Source organism: Chiloscyllium plagiosum, chromosome 8 (genome assembly GCF_004010195.1).
Source record: "Chiloscyllium plagiosum isolate BGI_BamShark_2017 chromosome 8, ASM401019v2, whole genome shotgun sequence".
Taxonomy (NCBI): Eukaryota; Metazoa; Chordata; class Chondrichthyes; order Orectolobiformes; family Hemiscylliidae; genus Chiloscyllium; species Chiloscyllium plagiosum.
Window position 1 is genome coordinate 75,719,827 of NC_057717.1, and position 25,101 is coordinate 75,744,927.

Below are 25,101 nucleotides of genomic sequence, written 5' to 3' on the forward strand. Positions count from 1 at the left end.
GATCATCTCAGCCATTTACTTTCCTGTCCTGGACCATCTTGGGCACCTCCTTCCACAGCCCAGACTATCTCAGACAACTCCCTCCACTTACTGGACAATCGTGGACATTTCCCTCCACTTTCGGAAACATTGCTGGCATCGCCCACCTATTCCCGGATAATCTTAGACCCACCTTTCACATTTCCAGATCATCCCAGCAGCTCCATTCTCTTCCTGGACCATTGTAGACATCTCCCTTAACATCTCGAACCATCTCAGGCACTTGCCTCCCCTTCCCAGACCATCTTGCACACCTCCCTCCCCTTCCTGCATCATCTCCAACACTTTTCACCGTCCCCTGGACCATCTCGGACACATCCCTCCCCTTACTGGACCATGTTAGATACTTCCTTCCCTTCCCAAGCCATCTCAGAAACCTCCCACCCCTTTTTGAACCATCACAGACTCCTCCCTCCCATTCACAAACTATCCCAAGCATCTCTTTCACTTTCCAGACCATTGCAGACACCTTTCTTGACTTCCTATACAATCTCAGACTCCTCCCTCCCCTTCTCAGACCCACTCTTACAGCTCCATTCTCTTCTTGGTGCACCTCGAACAGCTCCCTCCATTTCCTGTACTAACTCAGACACCCCTGTCCCCTTCATGGGGACACCTCCCTTCAATTTCAGAACCATGTTAGACACATTCCTCCCCTTCCCAGATTACCTCAGAAACACCTATCCCTTCCTGGACCATCTCAGATATCTCAATCCCCTTCCTGGTCCATCTGGGACACCTCGGTCACCTCCTGTATTATCGCAGACACCTACCCTCCCCTTCCTGCACCATGTTAGACACCTCCATCCCCTTCCCAAACCAACCCAGACACCTCTCCTTCCTAGAGCATCTCCGATAAGTCCCTCCCCTTTCTGGACCTTGTGAGACATATCCACCCCCCCCCCCCCCCCCACCAAACCTTCCTGGACCATCTCACACAACTCCTGTACTTTCCCGGACAATCTCAGAACCCTTCCTTCCCTTTCCAGAACATTTTGTACTCCTCCCTTCTCTTCTTGGACAATGTCAGACACCACCCTCGCCTTCTTGGACCATCTGTGACGCCTCCCTCTCCTTCCAAGAACATGTCTGACATCTCCCTCCTCTTCCTGACACCTTCGTCTCCTTCTTGAACCATCTCGGAAACGTCCTTCCCCTTCCTGGTCTTCTCCCTCTCCATTTCTGCTGAGCATCTGAACACAGATATCTCTTCCAAACCCACTGACTCCCACAGCTATCTGTCCCTACCTTGCCTCCTACAAAAGCTCCCTCCTTTATTCCGAATTCCCACACCTCTGCTGCATCTGTTCGTGGGATGACCAAATCTACCTCAGAAAGCCCCAGATGGTCTCTGTCTTCTCACATTGTACTTTTTCCTCCCCCTTGGTCCGCGATGCCCTCGAGTACATCTCCTGCACTTCCCGCATTTTTGCCCTCGATCCCCACTCTTCCAGCCACAACAAGAAGAAAACCTCCCGGTCCACACCTTGCTCCCCACCAACCTCCATATACGTTGCATCTTCGTCCACCACTGCCATCACCAACAAACAGAATCCACCAAATGGGATTATACTCCTCTCCCCTATCAGCGTTCTAGAGAGACCATTCCCTCCTTGACTCCCGCCACGCCCACACCCACACCAACACCCCCTCCACTCCCTGCACCTTCCCCTTCCACCGCAGGAATTCCACCTAGAGTGTCTCCACAGACCTATCACTGACTGAGCAGAGAGAGGCTTCACATACACAGCAGCCAGAATCTGGGAAGTGCTGACAAAACCAACAAGAGGGAAACATTATGACTATGCTTTTTGCCACAGATGGATCTGTCCTGAACAGAATCTGTAGTAGCAGCCAGCACACAGTCCTTGCGGAGCGGAAGTCTCAGCCTCATATTGAAGATACTGCCCACTGTGTTCTGTGGTACTAACTCCTGTGAAGTCGGGCATATGCATGTTCCAAAAACCCCTTTCCCCTAACCTGCGTCCAAGGACCCAAAGGGTCCTTCCACACGCGATAGAAATTTACCTATACCTCCACACACACCATCCAGTCTATCTGTTGCACTCGATGTGATCTCCTCTACTTCAAGGACACCGAAAACCAAGTTGCAGATCGTTTCAGTGAAGATCTCTGAGACACCCGCACCAACCAACCCCACCGGCCAGTGGTTGGACAGATTACATCACCCCCACACGCCACCAACGACATGCAGGTCCTGGGATTATTCCATCGCCACACCAGAATCATCCGACGCCTGCGGGAAGAACGCATCATCTTCTGCCTTGGAACGCTGCAACTACAAGGGGTCAATGTGGTTTTGACCAGTTTTCTTAATTCCCTCCTCCTCCCCACGTTGTCCCAATTGTCCCAGGCACAGCCCCCTCTAATTCATCTCTCAGCCTCCCGGCCCTCAAGCCTCATTTATGATGAATGGGTTATGCTCGAAACATCGATTCACCTGGTCCTCAGATTCTGCATGAGCTGTTGTGCTTTCCAGCAGCACACCTGCTGTTTTGAAAGAGTCTGACACCATCATACGCAAAGAATCAGTCCTGGTAGTTAATGTTTCATGAATCACCAACACCAAATCTAGGTATATCCTGTCCCACTGGCAGGACAGAGCCACCAGTGGGGCACCCTGGGATGCAGTCAGGTATAGGGGTTAGCCTGTAGATGCCCAACATTGAATCCAGATCCCGGGGAACCACATTCTAACAGGTCAAAGATGGTTAAGGAAATCTGTTGCCCTCCTCACCACCCCTCGTCGGTAGCTCTGTTCCATTCGACGTTGAAAACAAATTAGAGGAAGCACTGACGGTGGCAAGGGCACAGAATGTAGTCTGAGTGTGGGACTTCAATGTCCATGACTGAGAGTGTCTGCACAGGCCTATCACTTACTGAGCAGAGAGGCTTCACATACACAGCAGCCAGAATCTGGGAAGTGCTGGCAAAACTGTGCTATTTGCCACAGATGGATCTGTCCTGAACAGAATCTGTAGTAGCAGCCAGCACACAGTCCTTGCGGAGGGGAAGTCTCAGCCTCATATTGAAGATACTGCCCACTGTGTTCTTTGGCACTACCTCCTGTGAAGTCGGGCATATGCAAATGGAAATTGAACATACATGAGGCATTTTGTGCTTTGAGCAGTTGGAGCATCAATTACATTCCCACCATCATAAAGTCAGAAGTGGGCTGTTCACGGATTGTTCCAAAATGTTCAGCACTCCTCACAACTACGCTAAACTGAAGCAGGCTATTCAGCCCATCAAGAGTTTTAAAGTGGAACAGAATGAGACCATTCAACCATTCGATGCTTTTACGCAGCAATTGGAGCAGATCTTTCAATCTATCACACCTGTTACACAGAAAATGGAAAGGATCATGCAGCCTTACATAGCTGCTACTCGGAAATACGAGGAAAACTGGTTACTGAGTCAGGAACAGGGATAAATTAGTAATTTAGCAGTATCTAACAGTTTAAGACAAATTAACGACTGCAGTGACACATTGACTAGTGCTGGAGCCTCAACTATTTGCACCCAGTAACAACGGTTTCCAGAAATGGAACAAATGTGTTCTAACTAAATTTAAAATGTCACTGAGATAGACAGGAAATGAAGGTAACAAGAGGAGTTAGAGAATATGTAAATTGATATAACAACTTGTAAATAGACTACAACGTGGGTAACTGGGAACTTTCTTTTCAGGAAGAATAAACATCTGCCTAATATATAACTGGAGAGGGATTACAGTTATATCCCTGTAATCCCTCTCCAGTTAGGGACTTAGCGATACCATTTGTATAGGAAGGTTCACACGGGATATTTTGATGTGGTTGGTTGGAGGTGCAGAGTGTTGAAGCATAGCGTTTTATGAGCCGTGTTTCAAGGCGGCGACCTTTATCTGAGAGGCAATCGGTTCTTTACACGTGAAGACCTGAGGACGATGGGAATGGCTGACTGTTTCTGAATGAAGAGGCCGTGGCTGCTGCCAGGACAGTGGGTATTCATCAAAATGTTGTACTGTGCATGGCTTCATGGCAACATTAATGGAGTGAGAGGCGGAGATGAATGATAAGCGGCAATGGTTAATTATATGACATTTTCAATCTACCTCACAGAAACAGCCCAGACACCATAAACCGAGAGAAGATATATTTTCACCATGAAACATGGTGTAGATCAGGATAGTACAACCCAGCAATTGGTCCAGAATGGAACACTGTGCCGATTCATTTATTGCACTGGTCAATACAATTCGACAATCTGTCCAAAGAGGAATATTACACTGACCAAATCAGAGCATTGATCTTTAAACCTTGACCAAGCATTGACCAGTATGGGAAGCTGGGAAAGAGACAGAAAAGCTGCAGACTTTGGAATCAAGAGTAGACAGGCAGGAGATTGGAAGAACACAGCAAGCCAGGCAGCATTAGGAGGTGGAGAATTCAACGTTTCAGGTGTAATACTTCTACAGGGATCATCAAGAAAGGTTAAAGCTGAAACATCGACTTCTGCACCTCCTGATGCTGCCTGGCTTGCTGGGTTCTTCCGGCCTCCTGCCTGTTCAGTATGGGAAGCTGTGCAGTCCGCACTCGTGCATTGATTTATTAACCCCGAGTAGAGATCTGTCCAGCACTCGGATCTGCGCAGAACACAGTAGGGCATTGATGTGTAAACCTGAAGAGAAATTTGTTCAGGACCAGGATATTTACAGACCACCGCAGTGCATTAATCTATGAACCTGGACGACGTATCTGTCTAGCACCGAGAGTTATGGAGACCTACAGCCGTGAATGTGATCTATAAAACCGGACTAGATATCTGTCTAGCATGCAAGGCTGTGCAGACCACAGCAGTGCTTTGGTCTATAAACCCAGATAGGTATCTGTCCAGCACACAGAGTTGTGTAGACCACGACACGAGTGCCATCTTTACATAGCCATGAGCTTTCTCAGCTCGGAGCTGCGCTGCACAGTTTACCCCGAGCATGGCACATACTGGGCAATTACAGCACGGATTTGTGGACAGGGGCACGGTGGTTCTGGTGCATGTGCTCCTACAGAGCGGAACCAATCTCTTCGTGGAAGGGTCCACAACACCAGACGCACCAAGCATGGTCTGAGCTCACCATTCAGCTCAGTGTAGTATCTGTGCTGTGAAGAAATGTCCATCAATACAGGACAAGCATTAATAACTTTCCCCGTTCTGTCAGAATAAGGGTCACCATATTCTCTCTGCTTCCTCTCACTCACTGCATATCTGTTACAGCACCAAGCCCCGAGCAAGGCTCATGCTACACCACTCCCTCTGCTGCACGCAACACCTTACCTCTCTCTCTCCCCCTCCACTCTACTATACCACCACACTTATAACACTGCCTGGATACAACACTGTGTACTGACTCCCTCCGGACCCCTCACCATATCTGCCCCAGGGGGAGGGGCACCCTCTCCCATCCTCTCTCCCTCCCTCCCTCCCTCCCTCTCTTTCTCCCATTTCAGGAGAAACAGCCTGGAATAGGACAGGCAGGGTGAAGCCAGATGGTGGACTGCCCGTTCTCCGCCTCACGGCCTCCCCCTGCCATGTCGGGAGGACCCTGGTATGAGCCAGAGAGGATTGGGACGCCTCGTGTCGAGAATCTGAAACATCCACCTCCCACTAACCGAATAAGGAGCAATGTTCAGTGAAGTTCAATTCTCATTTTAAACCCTCTGTCAGTGCCGTTTCTCCATAGTAAAACTTAGAAGCAGTTGCCCTGATACCCTCGCCTTTTTGTATTGAGTTGGTAGAAAGTGAATCCCACGAGGGTCGGCAGGAGGGTGGGCTCAAAATACATTGTCTCCGCCACCTCTGAGGAAGGGAGCACGGACACACCATCCTGAAAACAGCTCAGATATTGAAACTAATCTGTAATATTTAGTGTTCTCTGCAGTTGTCCTGACAAATTCAATAATCTGTACTAGATTACGAAGCGAGTTGAGCTTTTATGTGCATTTAGCTTCCATTACCGTGTCCTAACTGTTCCTTTGTGTGAAAATATGTGTCTCTGTGTGGAGCAGGTCTGACAGTCTCTGCAGTGTTTAAATTAATTCAATGACACTCACTGCTGGCCTCCCCACGCCACTGATCAGGCATTGGCAGAGGGTGAAAACAAACAGGGATTCATTTAGAGAGGGAGATGGGGAGGCCTTGTGCTCACAGCACCATCCAGAGTGATCTCCTATCCATGCACTGATCTAAACCACTTTTAATCATTGTAACTGTACCTACTTCCTACACTCCCTCTGGAAGTTCATTCGACAAGCCATCTTCAGTTGAAAATAGTTGCCTCTCACGACCTTTGTTAAGGACCTCTCACGACCCTCTCACCTTAAAGTACCCCCCGGTTTTAATCCCCCACTCAAGAGAAAAGACATCTGCTTTTCAACTCACTTGTCCGCCTCATGATTTTCCAAACCTATGTAATTTCACCCCTCAATCTCATACTGTCCAGTAAAATAAAGGTTTTAGCCTTTCCAGCCTACCTTATAGCTCAATCCCTCCATTCCCAGCAACATCCAGGTTCATCTCTTCTGAATTCTCTCCATATAATACTATCAAAGACATTAATATAGAGTTGAATAGTCAAGCTCTTTTCTAAGAGTAGTGAAAACTAGAGGGCATAGGTGTAAGGTGAGAAGACAAAAATTTCAATGTGACATAACTGGGAACGTTTTCACCAGAGGGTGGTGTGTGTATGGGATGTGCTGGCAGGGCGACGAGAACTTGAAACAGTATTCCAGAAGAGAACTGCACCAATGTCCTGTACAACCTTAACATGACATCCCAATTCCCATACTATAATGTCTGACCAATGAAGACAAGTGTACTAAACACCTTTTTATATATGCTATCTATATGTGATGCAAAATTTAAAGACTTATACCAGACGGCCGAGGTCTCTGTTGTACAACACTACCAAATACACTAATTTTAATTGTATAAGTCATGCTATTGCTTGAGTTGATAAATCCAATACCTAGCATTAATCCAAAACAAACTCCATCTGCCCCTCCTCAGCCCAATGTGTGATAATACCGCCTCCTCACTTTCCCCCTTCAATAATAAAAATACCCACGCCTCTTCAGGAGGCCTGTATACTCCGGACTTGATTTTCACAAGCCTGGTTTGCCTTGCGTGGTTGAGTGAGGAGGGACAGGTTGCAGACACAGTCAGTGGGGATTAGAAGCTGGACATTAATCAGCTGCCTTGTATCGGTTCATGGTTTTCGGAAGAGTGCAGTCACACGCCAGTGGCTGGAAATAGTGACTCCGTGTTTTGGGGCCAGAAAGTATTGTCTTTCTTCGTGTCTGGTGATCAGTAAAAATATCTATTCGAGACCCTTCATTGTGCAGAGAGTGTCTGCAGGAATTTCCTCTAATATTTAAATTACAGATAATAGCGATTTACAATGGAAATCATAGCCAAGCAATTAAAGCGTATCGTGGTTTATCTCGGTGGCACAGCACATGCACTCAACATCTCGTCGTTGAGAGAAATACCTAACACTTCTTTAACAATGAAAAAATATTTCGTTTAGTTCTGTAATGTTAATCAGAGTTTAATAAATCCACACCAAGCTGAAAGCTGGCACGTAAATTGTGACCCAATTTCTCGGCATGGTTTAAATCTTGTGTAGCAGGTCGTGTTACTGCCTCTGAGCCAGAATTCTGGATTTGATACCAATTCCTGAACATGCGTGGTATTCTCACCAGCTCGGGACCAGAGGGTCTGGTCCTGCCGGTTGAGGAGATGTGTCACAGCATGTCAGAACAGGCTGATGAACAACCACGCAAGAGAATAATATTAGAGCATTAGGGGCTATTGCCGAGTAGTGGCAGTGTCCCTATCTTCGGGCACAAAGTCTTCATTTCAAATTCTACAGAAGTGTTTCATACTATGTCATAAACAAACTGATGGACAAGTAAAAGTTGTCAGTATTGAATTTCAGAATTTAGGCCCAGGGTGACTGAAAGCCATTCGTATTGGTTGGAGTCACATTTTGCAGCTGTAGGAGTTCATAAATTCAGAAAGTTCATGGATAGGGTAATTAGTCATAACTTTTCTTTCCCAGGATAGGGACGTCCAAAGCTAGAGGGCGTAGAAAAAGATATTGAAGAGGCTTCACGGTGCAACGTTTTCATGCAGAGGGTGGTGTGCAAATGGAATGAGCCACCAGCGGAAATGTTGGAGGCTGGTAAAATTACGACATTTAAAAGACATCTGGATGCTGTTAGAGTTGTTCAGATTTTCCAGCAATTTCTGTTTTTGCTTAAAAATAAAGGTGCATTCATTTTAATTCGGGTATTCTGAATATATTAAACATTTTATTTTTAATTCACATAGGCACATATAAACACATCTTCAAATCCACTAGGGCCATTTTATGCTAAAGAAATGGCTCTGTGCATGACAGCAGCAACGATGCACCTACATAGAGCAGGGAATGTGATGGAGTCATATTTCGGACAGTGTACAAAGCGATGACACATGGTCCAGTTGGGGAACCGATGGCTTTATTGTTTGATTCAACTCAGAGAGGAAGAAAATATGATCTGTCAGAGAAGGGATGGCCTATTTCACTCTCTCTGCTTCCCTGTTCCTCCTCAGAGCAAAGTGTCAAGTAGACAGAGTTGTGCAGAACACATTTGGCACATTTACCTTAATCAGTCAGAGCAATGGGCACAGGAGTTCAGGTGGCAAGTTGCATCTGTACTGAATGTTGGTGAGGCATCTTTAAGATAACTGTTTACAACCCGGTTGGCTGCGAAAAAGATTATACAGATATTCCAGGACTGGAGAGTTTAAGCTTTAGGAAGAGGCTGAATAGGTTGAGGTGTTTCCCCAGGTGTGTCAGAGTTTGAGGGGTGACATTATGGAGATTTATAATATCATCGAGGCATGGAGAGTCTGAACAGCCGCTCACTCTTTCCCAGGGTAGGGGAGTCGATAACTAAAGGGCACAAATTGAAGACGAGAGGGGCAAATGTCTCAGGCAGCGAGTGGGGTGTGTACAGAAAATGCTGTCAGAGGAAGTGGTGAAGGGGTGGGGGTGTACAATCGCACATTTGAAAAGTGTCTGAAAGATGAGGGATATGGGCCAAATGAGAACAAATAGGACCAGATCAGATTTGTTTATCAGCTTGGACTGGGCCGATGTTTCCATGTTGCATGACACTCTAATTCTGTAACAGGGGTGAAGTGAAATTCTGAATGGACATTTGGAGATGGAAATCTCTTCACCGGACGTTTATCATGCCTTTATGTTCACTTTGATTCAAAGCTAAGTCAGTTAAACATTTGACAGAGAGTGAGGCACGGATAATGGGATACAGACAGGTAAATGGGGCTGTGGCCACAACCTGATCAGCCACAATCTTAGTGCCTGATGGTGAAGGCTCAAAGTCTCTAATGATCCACTCCTGCTCCTTAGTCACATGTTTCTATGTTCTTTTCAGCCCCTCAAAAATTCTAAACAACATCAGTTAGAAAGGTCACTTTCCCGTCTAACCTGGTGAACAGAAAGAGAGGAAACCATTCAGTCCCTCAAGTCTGTCATACATGGTTTGAGGTGATTTCGAAATTTAATTTGAAAACCCAGGCTGGTAATCAAACCCAGGCCACTCATCTCTCTTTACAGAGATTCACCTCACTGCAACTAGTATTGCATTATTTGGTCGTGTTGCAGACCCAGATTCACCGTGAAAACAGCCACCATACCTCACCAAGAGATGCCTCAGAAAATCCTCTCGTCTCTCTGACTGCAACATTCAGTGACAGAACGTCCAGGAAAATAACCCCTGGCGAAACTTCCAATAACCGAATGTGTGAACATCAGAAACAGGAGCCAGTCGTTCACCACTTGCCCCAAGCCTGCCAACCGCTTCAATAAGAGCATAGCTGATCTGTTCTCACTCTCACATCCTCTTTAATACCCAACTCTTCATAGCCATTAACATTCTGACAGAACAAAATTCATGTACTGCTTACATGTCCTGTTCAAGTACTTTCAATCTTCTAGCTCCCTTACCATCCTGGAAAAGAAAATTCCTGACTTTCAACAACCTCTGTTTGAAAGTCATGTACTATGACCTGTTGTTATGAACAAAAGATGAGAACACAAGGCGTCATGTTAGAGTGACTGGCCCTGATTTCAAGGTCGTGTTTTCTTGAGGTCGACATCAAAGAGCTTAACAAAACTGAACTTAATGGGAATCAGAGTAAAATCCCCATTGCTTTAAGACAATCCTAGCATAAAGGAAGATGTTTGTGGTTCGTGGATGGTCATCATCTCAGTTCTGGGGCATCAAAGTGGGAGATCCTCAGGGTAGCTTCCTCTTCGCAAACATCTTCAGTAGTTTCATCAATGTCTCCCCACACCCGCTCTTCCCACCATAAGATCGGAAGTGGGGATGGTCACTGAAATTTCCACAATGATCAGAATAATTTGTCCCCACTCAGCTCCTGTGTCCATGTGCAGAAAGATGCGGACAACATCCACGTTTGTGCTGTTAAAGTGTTGGTAACAATTATGTAACAGCACTGCCTGACACTGACATTTCCAGAGTAACATGAAGAGTTAATTCAGCACCTCACGCTGGTTTCACAGGAACATGCGGAAGCCATTCAGCCCATTGACAGTATTGCAGAAGATCAGGGACAGCATTTCCAGTCCGTCCAGCCCATTACAGAGGAAGAAAAGGAGTCCAGTGTTGTTGACCATGCCAGAGCCCCTTGAATATACTTGAAGTCGGTATCCTAGAGTCAAATGCTTTCTCATTTTAAAGGAAATTTAAAGTGTTTGTTCCCGATGCAATTTTACTGGTCAAACTACTCGGTGCGAAGCAACTCACAATGTATTTGAACACTACAGGTAAAATACAATCAAAGAAAGAAGAATTTAGAAGAAATTAACTCTATTGGACAACTTAACAGAATGATAGGCCCAGGAATTATTACTAATTAACTGTTGCAATATAAGGACATCCCATAAACACACCCCTTGGTAGAAAGAGAAATTCAGACACAGATTTCCCCAATCATTTCCTCACTCCAGGAATAAATACCAGCATCAAGAGAAAATTCAGGAAGAATAGCAGCCAGGAGACATTCACTGAAGCTTCCAACACCTTTAGAATCCAATAGCTTCTGGCATCAAGTAGCCAGCTTGGTAATGATCGTTCAAACTCTCTGAAAAGAAATCAGGACAAAATAACCTCATACGATCTACAGCATTGTCACACTAGTCAGCATATCGAGCCGTTATATAGAAACGGGGTAGCTCGATCAGGAAGAATCCATTCAATCCCTTGAGTCACATACACAGGAAGAGAAGTGGGCCATTCAGCCGCTCAAGTCACTTACACAGGGACAGAATGAGAAAATTGATGCTGTTATCCGATGAAGGGGTTAAGCTCGAAACGTCGATTCTCCTGCTCCTCAGGTGCTGCCTGACCTGCTGTGCTTTGCCAGCATCACACTGCCTACTCTGATCTTCAGCGTCTGCGGTCTTTACTTTCTCCTAAATGACACTCGAAAATGATAAACAATTGGAGCAGAGCCTACATAGACAGATCGCTCCACGTTGTTGCTGGTGGCTCCATTGCTTACAGTATATACATGAGACTTTAACGTGGTTTTCTCGCTGTGAAGAGGGATGCAAAATGCTTTGTATGAATTCTCAAGAGTGCATCATCCACCTACGAGAAGACAGACTGGTGTTGTCTATGGATATCAGAAGCTGGTGGGAATGGCAACCTGTTTGAGAAGTGAGGTATTTTGGCTGCCGTTGCGGATGGTGAACAACATGACGTTCAGTACAGGTTCACACGCCGAAGGCACATTATTGTGGGAAGAGTTAACTAAGACAAATAAACTATTAGGAAAGCCGTATTAGACTGATGAATTGACTCTCTAAGTTCATATACTGATGATCTTGTTCATATTGATCTTGTCTAGTGTATGGCCGTGTAGCATAACCTGTGTGCCTTCCTCTGTCCAAGACTATTTTCACCCTATCATCTGTTTGGACATGCTTACTATGATCTGATCACAGATAAAGTTTCTTTACCTGTACCTAGGTATTCATGACAACAAATCAAATCCATCAATCCTGGGTAATGTATGGAATTTCTCACCTTACCAATGTCTCTTTTGGAAATGTTTGATCGCTGCCAATCATCAACTTTCAGCGTAAATGTTTCTTCTTTTCTCACTATTTTACAGAGGAAACACTGTCGCTTCACTCTCTCCTCGTGTTACAAAGACCTGTGCCTGTAGTAAGGATATTACAAATGAGATGAAGTCTGTCGAGAGTACCCCAAATACTGTCTTAGCAAGGTTCTACGACTGCAGGAAAATGGCTTTACTTATATATTTGAGTAATCTTTCAATGAAGAACAACATATCAATTACTGCCCTCGTTACTAACACAAGGTTTGATTCGGAGCAGTCAGCATAGCTTTGTGAGCGGGAGATCATGCTTCACAAATTTGTTAGAGTTCTTCAATGAAGTGAGCAGGAATGTTGACGAGGGAAGAGCGAAACTCAAACTCTATTGATTTCAGTGAGGTCTTTGATGAGGTTCCACATAGTACGCTGCTCTCGAAGGTTACATCGCATGGAATTCAGGGGGAGCTGGCAAATTGGATACACAGTTGCCTTGATGGTAGGAAGCAGAGGATAATAGTGGAAGGATACTTGTCAGACCGGAGATCTGTCATCATCAAATGCCTCAGGTGTCTCAGGCAGACAAGCAGTGAAAAAGACGTCTGGCATACTGGGCTTCGTCAATCGTTGCAGTGAGTACAGAAGTTGGGAACTTATGTTGCAGTTATACAGGACTTAAGCGAGGCTGCACTTGGAGCATTGTGTTCAGTTTTTGTCATCTTGCTCTGGAAGGATGTTATTAAATTGGAAAGAATGCAGAAGAAACATTGCAAGAATATTGTCAGAAACGATAGGCCTGAGTTGTATGGAGAGGTTGGACAAGCTAGGACTTTTTTTATTTGGAGTGTACGAGAATGAGGGAGGACCTTATAGAGGTGTATAAGATCATGAGGGGAATGGATAGGTTGAATGTCCTCGAAGACTAAAGGACAGAAGTTTAATGTGAGAGCGGAAAGAATAAAAGTGAACCTGAAGGGCTTTTTGTTTAACACAGAATGTGTTTTACATTTGGAATGAGCTGATAACGGATATGGTTGGGCGGGGAGGGGTACATTAACAATATTCAAAAAGCATTTGGAACCATGTGGATAGGAAATGACTGGAAAGTTATCGGCCAACTGTAGTGAAATGGGATAAGTGTGGATGGATATTTCCGAGGCATAGTTCGAACCCCTCTGTTAAGTAAACCAAACACCTATAAAAGATCGCCTTGCCTCGGAATCTGTTAAGATATGAGTGACAGTGAACCTCTGCATTGCACAGTTTCAATACAATTTACAAAGTTATTTCTTAACTTAAATATGTGAAGGCTAAGCAACAACTATTCAAAAATTCAAGTCCCCCTTTTCTTAACTGCTTGCTATCTGGCTCCAGCTGTGTAATTTATGCTATTCCAACAACACATTTATTAAACACTATATTAACGTCATCTCAAAACCACACAATCTCTGTCTCCTCCAATCTCTTCACTCTTTCTGCTGCTGATCTCCCTGGGTCATCTGCTTTGTTTTGTTTTTACTGCAAGTAAGTTTACATGAAAATGGATTTTTGATAGAGAGTTAGTTCTCCTCCTCTCCAGCAATTGTTGTTGGATGTCAGTTGGTCTCCCTCTAATGTTCAAAATACCGGGTTTATATACTCCCCATGACATATTAAATTCTCAAAATTTGATTAGTTTCGAGGTGTTAAAACAATTACATTCAAATTCCATTGGCTTCTGGTATCCTGAGCATTATTTAAACTATTGGGTTATATTCATTGTTGTCAAACCAGCAACCAAAACTAAGGTATCCATTTAACAGCCAATTCTTACATTTGGAACAGTCTGACCACCATCTGCATTCTGCGGCTGTACTTTAGTTTGAGCAAACCATTTGCTGTTTTAACGTGACCAGACATGCGTTCAACTTTATTACATCTCCCCCGCTTCAGAAAGAATAAAAAAATAATCTTAAGAATGAAAAATAAGCTTTCCCCTCTTTAATTCTTAATCCCATTACAATGAATTAGATATATCATTAATCTCCATTATATCTTTCCTATTAACCCTGCACAAGTACATAACATTCGAATAAACCAAATCTCTCCGATACTGTTGCCTTTAATTCCACGATAACTCATCTGCTTTCACATTTTACGAACGCAACATGTACATTTCGCAATTTGAAAGTACGTAGCATAAGGCTCCAATGAAATACTGTTACATTTCAGTCCAAACATCCGAGAGGATTGCCGTTATTGGAAGCCACCGGCTCTGACAATGTGCTTGCCACATGAACATTAAATGTTGTCAAGCCAGTCACAAACTCATTCATTCTTTATCAATAGTGGAGTGTTATTTTTTTTCTGGCGGATGTTTTTTTTTTAACAAGTAGCCATTCCATTCCATCATCATCTTCCTGCATCAATACATCTCCAATCCTTACTTCGCTAGCATCAAATGCAATTTTGAAGGTTTTCAAAATATTTAATGTAACTAAAACTGGTGTGGTGACTAATATTGATTTTAAATTCTCAAATGCATCTGGACAGTGTTCCGTACATCAGCATTTTGTGTTCTACTTTCGTAAATCCATCAGTGGCGCCACAACACTGTTGAAGTTTGGAACAATCTTCCGATAGAACGTCAAGTCTGCCTTCACAAAATCTGTTTTCTTGCTCTGCCAACTGTTTCATGTGATCTTTCAATCACTTGCTAAAGATCACTACATCATACAGATAAGCTGCACAATGTGTTCATCTGGCCATAACACTGTTCTTGAGCCTTTTGAATGTGGCTGGTGCATTATTCATTCAAAAGAGCATCACTTTGGATTAATACAGCCCATTTGGAGCTACTAAGGCAAACACCTTCTTTCACCTCCTCTGATAAAGATGTCTGCCAATAGCCATGCAGTAAATTAACATTCGTAATGCGTGTAACTTGTCAAAATTTATGTTTGCTGTCCTCCGAACTTGGTGTTGCATAGGAGTCCGATTTTGTTATAGAGTTGATCTGTTGATAGTCCACATAAATTGTTGAGTTCCGTGAGGTTTGGGAACTTACGAGATCAGCCAACTCCACTAGCTCTGATTCAGCGATGATATATTCTTTGAGCATCTCATCTACTTCCTTCTGGACCTGCGTGGCTTTGAGAAGATTAAGCTTGTACGATTGTCACTTTATTGGAGCAGCACCCGTACTTCCAACTCATGCACAATAGTGACATTTTCCCATCTGTTTTGCTGGCTCTGTCCTCGCAAACAAGAAATTGCGTTCTTTGCTCCTGCAGCATACAGATCTCTATCTTCTCCCACTTCTCAAGATCTTCCTTGTTTTTTAAAGTATTTTGATGCACTTCAAACACCATGACATCTATAATTTATTCCTCACTCTGCGGGGCAGTTAGCTAGCACCTGCTTCTCCATTCCACTGTCTCTATTAGAGTAAGGCTTCAACATATTCACATGACATATTCGACAACATTTTTGTAACCGGTATTTTTGTGAGATACTTTAACTCACTCAACTTGTTTTGAATTTGGAATCTATCACTAAACCTTCCTTTGAATGGATTTCCTCCCTGTGGTTGGAATGCTAATACGTCAACCGCACGAGAAAACGTCAAAGTGTCAGACTTTTTATCTGTCACATGCTTCATTCTATGCTGCACCCTCTTCATGTGCTGTTCAGTTAAATAAACTACTCGATCTTATCTCTCCCTCAATTTCAAAGGGTCTCACTACTGGTCCGATTATTAACTCGGAGAAAACTGAGAAGTTCCATTTGGACATTTCTAATGTCAAGCAACTTCATGGGGAATCTTTATCCCAATCCTTTGGGCAATCTTGACAGTACGCTGTTAACATAGTGGTCAGCGTCTGATGCCAACTTTCCAATGCATTACAGGTTAACAGAAACGCTTTTGTACCTTAGCCTGAGACTTCCTCACACCTCCTGCAAGTAGTTCATGTGCAAGCTGTACCATTTCCTGTCTGTATGCTACTGGCAACACAACCTGGTGCACGTCTGCCCACTTCCCTTCTGCCCTAACTGACATGGTCTCCATTTTCATTTAGAATTCTATCTTCAGGTTAATAACACTTGACAATATATTCTATTTCCTGACATATATTTCTGCTGTAATGCCATTCTCCTTTCAGCGCTAATCACATCTGCCTGACCCTCTGCCTGCTCCGGTTTTTCCTCCACCGTTATATCAAACAGGGTGTCAGCTAATTCCTTTTTTCATTTGTCTTAGTTTTTCCTTCTTGCTGTAAATTATTGTGGTGGGTCGTGTCACTAGACAGTCTGGAAACAATCCTGTGTATTCTTTTTTTATCACCTCAGTTACCTGGTCTTCTTTGACTTCATCATCACAGGGGACATCACTCCCAGCTTGGGTCCTGCTAAATCGTTCCGAAGAACAAACTGTTTTCCTGGAACTGACACTCTGTCACTCACTCTCATTGTTACTTCCCCAGCCTTGACTTCGATCTCCAATCTGATGTTGCACAAGGAATTAAAAAATTCTGTCCACATTCTACAAATTATCACCCACTCGGTTAACTCGTCAGAAAGCATGCAAATACTTTCGTCTCTTACTATTAGAGGCTGAGAGAAAGGGAGGACTATAGATGTTGGAGATCAGAGTTCAAAAGTATGGTGCTGGAAAAGCACAGTCGGCCAGGCACCATTGGAGGAGGAGCAGATTGACATTTTGAGCATAAGCGAGTTATCAGGATTGTGGGGGCGGAGGGGAAGGGGAAAGAGGGCTGAGAGCTGAATAGATGGGTGAGGGTGGAGGAGGGTGAAAGGTAGCTTGGAAGACGATAGGTGGATGTAGTTGGGGGTGATAGTGATGTGTCGAGAGGAGGGTGAAGTGGATAGGTGATAGGACAGCTGGTGCCCTCAAACCACACGGTACCAATGTCAACTTCACGCAGTTTCAAAAACTCCCATCCCGCTACAAATACCGCACTTAGTCTGAAGTAGCATTACTAATACGTTCTTTGACCACTCAACTTACCCAGCCAATTTTTCAAATGAATTAAAGCAGGCTTCGACAACTTTCTCATCAAACTTTGGCAAGATTTTAACATATTTCTGTACATCACTATTTTCTGTCTTCATTTCCGTCCTGTTTTCTAGGCTTTCCTGACCAATTTGAAACTTCTGAAGTTCAAGTTCTCTCTCCTTTTCTCTTTCTACTTTATTCCTCTCTCTTCCTGGTCTCTCTTTGCTCAGTTGAGAATCTTCCCTCTCTTTTCCTCTCTCTTTACCATCTAACTCCATTTACTTCTATTGCAATAAAACGTTTTCGCACTCTACTGCCCTTGTCTATTTCTGTGACACACCTAAGTGCGAGTCCAAATCTGTTAAAATGTCAAATTCCCTTTTGTTCCAGGTTAAACCCAACCTATTTGCTTATTCTCAAAGTGTGCACTTCTTCTGTCTTTCTAAACTTTTTTGGCAAATCTTCAAACCCCAGAACTTCTTTCGCAATGTCAAGATCCATTTCTCTCACTTTTCACTTAATCATCCACAAGCGTCCAAAATTAAACATATTTTCTTACGTAATCTTTATTCAAAGATCTCGGACAATAATTGACAAGCGTTGGAATCTGCTGGGATTTTTGTACCACAAGTCTGTTCACGTCTATTTAAATCACGGTAAGCCTCCAAACTGTTATGACGTCAATGCTGAACCTCTCTGACAGTTATAACATTTACACCAAAAAAGCTCAGTTCACCTCGTAATCTAGTAAACAATGAGTGACAGAGAACTCCCAATTGCCACCATTAAAGAAGAATGGTAGAACAATTTACTTTCTGAACTAGAATAGTAATAATAAACAGCAACTATTCACATCTACAAGACCCTTTTTTCTTTATTGCTTACTATCTGACTCCAACTCTATAAAATATGCTGCTCCAATAACCAATTTATTAAATATTACATTAACTTTATCTCAATACACACAGTCTCTGTCTTTCCCCTCTCGTCATTATTCCAGCTGCTGGTATCCCCGGGTAATCTGCTTTTTTTTTTTACTGCAAGTATGTTTGACATGAGAAAGTATCTTTGATAGACTTTTAAAAATTTTATTTGAGACCAGGATGTTAGGTGGCCAATTAACTTTCTTGGTCTACAGCAGTTGCTCTTCTAATGTTTCAAAAGATCGGGTTTATATTCCCCCCATGACACATTAAATTCTGATAATTCGAATGGTTTCCATGTGTTAAATCAACAAAGTTCAGCTTCCATTTGGCTTCTGATAGCCTGGGCATGATTAAATCTAATTAGTTAAATTCGATTTTTTTTTTGGCAAAGCGGCAACCAAAACTCAGGTATTCATTTACCAGCCAATTGCTACATTTGGAACGACCAGAGCTGTTGCTGGCAGCTGCGACTTTCCGTGAAATTCAGCAAAGCCCATTCTGTATTCACGAGACCAGATACACTTTCAGCTTCATAATCGTTGGGCATGCAGCAGTTTGTATCCTCTAAGACTCTATGACTTGAAGACCCCTGGATGTATTCTGTTTCGTGACTCATGACCAAGGTCCTTTCTAAACCTCGCATCATTTAATCAAAACGAAATGAGATTTATGCTATTTGTTACCCACATCGAAATCATGTGTCTACTTTGCAAAGTGCTGTGATACAAGTAATGATCCGTATGATAACCCGTGGGTAACGGCCTTAAGTCCCTTTAATGTCTCCGCAAAGGATTTCGCAATCCATGTAGTATATCCACATTTACTCATGGACTTTCGCTCAGCTGTCAACAACCACGCCGAAGGTATTCTGGTCATACAAATACACCGCTCCACTGAGTTCTCATTTGTGGACGTCTCAAATCCACAGTTTTCTCAAAGATGATTTCCCTTTCTTGAAGCTGAGCTGATTCTGCCAAATCACACCTTGATTCCCCATGTCTCTAATTATCACATTTCTTATTAAAGTTTCCAATAATTTTGTCAGCACTGACATGGAGTTGTCCAATATTTAGATTTGATTTGTTTACCCTCTCCCTCCCGTTTTTAACAGTTTGGGATATTAAAGCAAGTTTGCAAACGGCAGAAATTAGAATTTTCAATATAAACAGTCTTGAAGGAGATTCAGTAATGATTTATTGTGGTTATAGCATTTAAACAACATGAAAAGGAAAGGTTTGAAGGTATATGGACCAAGCGTCAGCAGGTAGGACGAGTTTAGTTTGGGATTATGGTAATCTTAGACTGGTTACACCAAAGGATCTATTTCTCTACTGAACGACTCTGTAACTCTTTCACTAGCTCTATTGTCACCTGCCTGAAGACTCTGGGATGGGGTTCCTCCGATGCAACAACTTATCAACAGTCAGTTCAGCTAGTTTTATGAGTAACTTCCCTTTATTAATCCTTCGCTCCCAGTTTCTCCATTGTACCAGTCACTCTGTTCCGTACTATTTCTTGATGATTTTCTGTATCTTCCACTGTGGACAGTGGAAAATTCCTCGCAGCAGGTGCAGAGATGGCCTCCTTTACTGATTGAAAATGTCAGAGCACTGCACTTGAGAGATGATGGAATCCTGCTCAGAAAGTTCTCGAATCAAAATAGTTCGATGAATCTGTCACTTCACGGTCACTGAGAGCACAGTTGTCATCCCAGTGTGAGGTTACAGGTTTTGCTGAAAGGATTACGTAAAGCTGTGACCACAACATTTTAGATTCAAACTGAGTTTACGCTTTACAGCTGGCATATGTCCATGGAGAGACAGGAATAAGTTTGTGATCAAAATGTTTTGTAAATGGATGACAGGCTAGAAGAGAACTGCGACGAGAAAGACGTGGGTGATGGTTTATTCAGAAATTAAACTGAGGCAAAAGTGAAAGACTGTGAATATTGTGGATGTGGTAGTGGACAGCTTTGGTGATGGAGAGATTACTGAGATATAACTCAGCTCAAATAAAATGTGGCAGTCTTGATTATGAATACTTTTGTTCCTCCTCAGATATTTGTAAGTGGATGTTATGAAATTCATGGAATAGGAATGGAGTCTGTGATTCAAAGTGAATCAAATAATTGATACCTTTGCCAAATATAGACAAGAGAAATGGCAATGGCGTTCATAATGGTTTACAGAATTAATAAATGTGCAGAGATAGACTTACCATGAACACCAACAATAGCTCGGATGGGATAGTAAGTTGCCTGAATAATCATCAGTGTACATTGTGTCGCCATGCTAACCATAACGAATCTTGAGAAAACCAGTAAAGACCACAGCATAAACTCCTGTATATTGTTGGAACATTCTAGTCTGATGGTCTCAGATTCTTATCCATTGTTGGAACTTTCCACTTTAATGTTTTCGGATTCTAATCCATTGTTGGTCCATTCCAGTCTATTATTTTCAGATTCTGATCCATTGTAGGAACATTCCAGTCTATTGTACTCAGATTCCCATCTATTGTTGGAACATTTCAGTCTCATGCTCTCCGATTCTGATCCATTGTTCGAATATTCCATTCTAATTGCTCTCAGATTCTGATCTATTTTTGGACCAATTAAGTCCAATGTTCTCAGGTTTTGATCCATTTTTGGAACATTTCAGTGTGTTGCTGTCAGTTCTGATCCATTGTTGGAACACTCCAGTTTAATGTTCTCAGATTATGACCTCTCCCTCTCTCTGGTGCTGCTGATCTGAATCGTGTCCAGGATAATGCGGCCATTAATACGTCACTTCCGCCCCACCGACCTCCTCATCTTCCGCCTAGGAACCCTCCAACCACAAGGGATGAACTCAGATTTCTCCAGTTTCTTCATTTCCCCTCTCCCCACCTTGTCTCAGTCAAATCCCTCGAACTCAGCACCGCCTTCCTAACCTGCAATCTTCTTCCTGAACTCTCCGCCCCCACCCCACTCTGGCCTATCACCCTCACCTTGACCTCCTTCCACGTATCGCATTTCCAACGCCCCTCCCCAAGTCCCTCCTCCCTACCTTTTATCTTAGCCTGCTGGACACACTTTCCTCATTCCTGAAGAAGGGCTTATGCCCGAAACGTCGATTCTCCTGTTCCCTGGATGCTGCCTGACCTGCTGCGCTTTTGCAGCAACACATTTTCAGCTCTCAGGTAGACAGCCCATTGAAGAAGGCTACTGGCCCACAGACCTTCGTCAGTCAAGGAATTGAATATTGAAGTTAGTCAGTTATCTTGCAGCTGTACAGTATGCTGGTTAGGACATTTGCCCGAAACGTCGATTTTCCTGTTCCTCGGATATTGCCTGTGTTTTTCCAGCACACATTCTCGACTCTAATCTCCAGCATCTGCAATCGTCACTTTCGCCTCGTATACTGGTGAGGCTCACCTGTAGCGATATATTAAGTTTTGATCACTTTGCTCCAGGAAGGATGCTTGCAAACTGTAAAGGCTGCAAAAGATATTGACAGAAATGTTGCCAAGGACTCAACGGGCTGAGGTATAGGGAGAAGTTGGACAAGCTAGGACTTTGCAACTTGCGATGTATGAGACTGGGTGGTGCTGGTGGGGGGTGTATCTTATACAAGTGTATAATGTCATTACAGGCAAGGATAAAGTGAATGCACTCAGCCTATTTTCCCCAGGTTTGTGGAATCACCGACCAGAGGGCATCAATTTAAGTTTATAAGGGAAAGTAAAAAGGGAACCTGAGGAGCCACTTTTAACACAGAGGGTGTTATGCCCATGAAATGAGCTGCCAACGGTTGAGGCGGGTGCATTCACAACATTTTAAGGACATTTGGACAAATAAATGGATGGAAAAGGATTAGAAGGGCAAAGGGTTTTGGCAGGGAAAAGGGAATGAGCGTCGATGGATATTATGGTAGGCATTCACCACATTAAGCTGAAGGGCCTGTCTCCGTGCTGTAGGATTCTATGACTATAATAACCATTGGCTGTCTGTCACTAAATGCTATATTGTACTTTCACAATTCACTGGAGCTAGCTTGGCCCTCTCGCCTCCAGCTCCCATGCCAGTTGACCATAATTTCCAAAGCTTCTTTGTTGTATGCAGACACCGTTTAAAATGCAACATATTATCGTCATTATTTCACAAATGCTGCTTCAGAGCAACGGTATTAATTAGCTTGCTGAGCACGCAACGCTCAATCCGAAATAACTTCGTCTTTAGTTTCGTTTACAGCATCGTCTTCAACCCACCTAATGGAATTTATGGAATCTATTTTTCACAGCATTAGTCGTCGCTTCGTTAATGCAGTTTAGATGCAACTTGAGACCATCCAATATTATTGGAACACACACGAAATCTAATTATATCACATTTCCAGAACATATGATGCACAAATATTATGCTACAATTGTGTTTTAGATAAATAACACACCATGGATTGTTACTCCTTGCTATTTGTAAGCTCTACCTAAACTGATTCTGTGGATGCTGAGGGCCATTGTCTGTAATATTAGTAGTGATAGACTTGAAGAATACATTCGGAGACGGTCACTTTGACGCTGAGGTGATTTGAAGAAATGACCAGCAATACAGGACAAGCATCAATACCCTCCCCGCTATGTCAGGATAAGTGTCACTGTATTTTCTCTGCTCGATCACACTCACTATATATTTGTTATATTACCTTCCCCCGAACATGGCTCAAGTTCTATCTCCAACTAAGGCTCATGCAGTACAACTCTCACTATTGAATTCAGCACTTTCATTACCTCACGTTCACTGTCACTTGCACAATATCCCCATACATTATGGATTCAACATTATGGACTGACTCCTCCCCCCGGCCACCCAACCGTATCCACGCCCACACCACCCACCCCCACCTACATCAGCATTTACAGCAGGGCCGCCTAATCCCACGCTCATTCTCTCCGTACATTTATCCCATTCCAGGAGAAACAGTCTGGAATTGGACAGAAACGGTGAAGCTGGGTGGTGAAGTGTCTAATATCCGTTCCCACCCCCTCCTCCCCAGACTCTGGTACGAGCTGGAGAGGACCAGGACGACACTGGAGATTCTAAAACATCCTTGTCTCACCAACCAGTAAGGAACAATGTTCAGTGAAGGATAATCTTCACTTTAGACCCACTGTCAGTTCCAGTGTCTGCTCTCTCACTCTCAAAAGAACAGATATCACACTGCACCAACGTGCAGGCATAGAAATACACAGAAATATTTGGTTCACACCCAAATATACTAACACGCACAATCCGTACAAGGAGATCGGCATATGCACAAGGAGAAATTCACAGAGACACATAGAGTACACACCAATAGACACAAACACAGATAGAAGCACACAGGCTGATACAGGCAGACAGTTGTAGACACATAAATACGCAGACACCGAGCGAATGGACACTTATCCACATACATACGGACACACAGAGACACGGACACTTTTTCATTAAGCCATACATGAATATGTTTTTGATCTATACGGGGATCCGGGGTTCCAGGGAGAAGGCAGGTGCATGATGTTGAGAAACATATAAGATTATTAAATGGTACATGAAACTCGATGGCCTAAATGGACTATTTCTGCTCCAATGTCGTTATGCTGTCTGGTATTCTCCTCCTGAGACAGCAGAGGTAATGGGTTTGATACATATTTTATTGGAAAGAGTCAGTGGTAATGTGGGGCAGGTTATGAGGGCTGAATGTTTTATGTGTATTCTTCATGATTGTATTCATCTGTCAGGAAAGAGGTGGCATTTTGAGATTTGGTTAACAGCTTTAAAACAACGGGTCCTGCAATGAAATTTTGATGTGCCTTTCACTTTAATGTTTGCTATATGTCGTGTCGTCATCCTCAGAGAGCGGTTTAGACTTGGATAGTGAAAGCTGAGTTCAAATGATCTTTGAACATAGAACATAGAACATAGAAGAATACAGCGCAGTACAGGCCCTTGGGCCCTCGATGTTGCGCCGATCCAAGCCCACCTAAACTACACTAACCCACTATCCTCCATATACCTATCCAATGCCCTCTTAAATGCCCATAAAGAGGGAGAGTCCACCACTGTTACTGGCAGGGCATTCCATGAACTAACGACTCGCTGAGTGAAGAACCTACCCCTAAAGTCCACCACTGTTACTGGCAGGGCATTCCATGAACTAACGACTCGCTGAGTGAAGAACCTACCCCTAACATCAGTCCTATATCTACCCCCCCTTAATTTAAAGCTATGCCCCCTTGTAATACCCGACTCAATACGCGGGAAAAGGTTCATACTGTCGACCCTATCTAAACCCCTAATCATCTTGTACACCTCAATCAAGTCACCCCTAAACCTTCTTTTCTCTAGTGAAAACAGCCCCAAGTGCCTCAGTCTTTCCTCATACGATTTTCCTTCCATACCAGGCAACATCCTGGTAAACCTCCTCTGCACCCGTTCCAATGCCTCCACATCCTTCCTATAGTATGGCGACCAAAACTGCACACAATATTCCAGATGCGGCCGTACCAGAGTCTTATACAACTGCAGTATCTACTTCAACGCCAGGAGTATCCGAAGTAAGTTGGTGAGCTTGCAGAATGGATAGGTACCTGGGACTTTGATGTTGTGGCCATTTCAGAGACATGGATAGATCAGGGTGAGGAATGGGTTCCAGGGATTTAGATTCTTCATTAAGAACAGGCAAAGCAGTAAAAGAGGGGAAGGTGTGGCCTTGTTAGTCAAGGATAGTATAACAGTGGCTGAGAGAATCTTTGATGAGGACTCGCCCATTGAGATAGTGTGGGCTGAGGTTAGAAACTGGAGAGGAGAGGTCACATTACTTGGAGTTTTTCATCGGCCTCTGCAGAGTTCCAGGGAGGTGGAAGAGAGGATTAGCAACATTAATCTGGGTAGGAGTGAAAGGAACA